General features: G+C 33.5%; 1 protein-coding gene across 1 annotated transcript in view; it reads right to left on the bottom strand.

The window, feature by feature from the left end:
* Positions 1–2,079: 2,079 nt before the first annotated feature.
* LOC106876108 (G protein-coupled receptor 161) overlaps positions 2,080–2,500 on the bottom strand; it is a gene marked incomplete at its 5' end in the record, with an annotated part of 2,422 nt that continues 2,001 nt past the window's right edge. The window contains one exon of the mRNA XM_014924517.3: positions 2,080–2,500. This exon is cut by the window's right edge and continues 2,001 nt beyond it.

Below are 2,500 nucleotides of genomic sequence, written 5' to 3'. Positions count from 1 at the left end.
GTACACACACACACATATGCGTGTGTGTGTGTGTGTGTGTGTGTGTACATACATATATACTCTTTACTCTTTTACTTGTTTCAGTCATTTGACTGCGGCCATGCTGGAGCATCACCTTTAGTCGAGCAAATCGACCCCAGGACTTATTCTTTTGTAAGCCTAGTACTTATTCTATCGGTCTCTTTTGCCGAACCGCTAAGTTACGGGGACATAAACACACCAGCATCGGTTGTCAAGCGATGTTGGGGGGGACAAACACAGACACACAAACATACACACATATATATATATATACATATATACGACGGGCTTCTTTCAGTTTCCGTCTACCAAATCCACTCACAAGGCTTTGGTCGGCCCGAAGCTATAGTAGAAGACACTTGCCCAAGGTGCCACGCAGTGGGACTGAACCCGGAACCATGCGGTTGGTAAGCAAGCTACTTACCACACAGCCACATTATATATCAATTAATAATTGTTTGTTATTTAGACAAAAGGAGAACGATTTTAAATAGAAAGGCTTGCGGTTAGAAAAGATCAAATGTGTCAGTATTAGACTGGTACACTATCCGTCAACTTTTGAGATGTGAAACCGAAGTGAACACCGGCGATGTTTGAACTCGCATCATGAGGAGCCGAAAGACATTTCTTTTCTTTCGATTCTATAACGATTCCGCCAACTGGCCGACTTCAATTAATAACAATCTTTTTATTGTCAGTAAGTTCAAACTTGCACCGAGTAATATCACTTATTCAAATTATGACAATAAGATAAATACTTCGAAGTCACTATCAATCAAGTTACTGTTACTGATATTAAGTATGTAGACATTTACTGACACCTGTTTTATGTGCATGAACAGTCATATATAACTATATATATATATATATATATATATATATATATATATATATATATATATATATATGCATATATATAAATATCTGTATCTATATATTACTGTATATGGGTGTGCATGTATATATATATATATATATATATATATATATATATATACATATATATATATATATATATATATATATATATCATACAAACACACACAAGACATATTAACAAGCATAAAGTGCACACAAACACACTAACATACACACATTATATATACGCACAAACAATATGGGTGTATTGTATTTTATATAACTTTTGATGTATTTACATTTGATAAACATATACAGACTGATTGTTAGAAACATATATATATATATATATATATATATATATATATATATATATATATACATGCATATTTATATATATAACATATATAGATGTATTTGTAAAATATTATATACAATCATACATACATGATCTATTTACATACATGCATATATACATACATGCATTATTCAAGTATACGTACGAGAATACAATTAAATATATTTAAATATATTTGGAACTTTATAGGTACGCACACACGCACATGCACACACACACACACACACACACACACACACACACACACACACGCACACACACACGCACATACACACACACTCGCACACACTCACACACACGTATCTTCAGAAATATATATTTAATTACATATATACACATGCACGCATCTGCACATATGCACGTGTATACATACATATATACGTATACATACATATATACGTATACGTACATATATATGTGTGTATATATATATATATATATATATATATATATATATATATATATATATATATATATAGATAAATATATATATATACACACATATATATATATACATGCATATATACATACACACATACGTATATGTATTTCCTGTGCGTGTGCGAGCGTCCGTGCGTGCGTGCGTAAGTTATATCATTAAAAGTTCAAATTCTGACCAACCTTTCTCTCGTTTTTTTGTTTTTTTTTTACTTTCTATTTGTGTCCAATGTCCAAGGATGGAAGTAATGGAGTTTTTTTTTTTTTTTAATTTCGGTAAATATTATTTTAGCCTTTTGAGGATGAATCTGTTTTTTTTTTATGATCAACATCGGATTGTATATTAAAAACATTATTTTCTTAATGTTTATCTCTCTCTCTCTTTCTCTCTATCTTTCTCTCTCTATCTATCTCACTTTTATGTACACACACACACACATACACACATGCACCAGCTCCCTCTCTTTCACATGTACACAAACACACACTCATTCTTCCTTACATACACACACGCACACGCACACGTACACGCACACACGCACACACTCTCTCCTCTGTCACATGTACACATACACGCACACACATTCACCCTCTCACAAAGACACACACATACACACATACACACATATTATCTCCCCCACTTTCACATCTACACCTACACACACACACACCCATTCTTCCCCACACGCACGCACACACTCACTCCCTCATATACACACACACTATTTCTCTTTCATTCTCATCTGTCTCTCTTTCTGTCTCTCTGTCTATCTCTGTCTCTGTCTCTGTCTCTCTCTCTCTCTCACGCACACACACACACACACA

The sequence above is a fragment of the Octopus bimaculoides genome, chromosome 24 (assembly GCF_046866305.1).
Source record: "Octopus bimaculoides isolate indiv1 chromosome 24, ASM4686630v1, whole genome shotgun sequence".
Lineage (NCBI taxonomy): Eukaryota > Metazoa > Mollusca > Cephalopoda > Octopoda > Octopodidae > Octopus > Octopus bimaculoides.
Note: the sequence above shows the minus strand (reverse complement) of the source record. Positions and strands in the feature narration are given on the sequence as shown.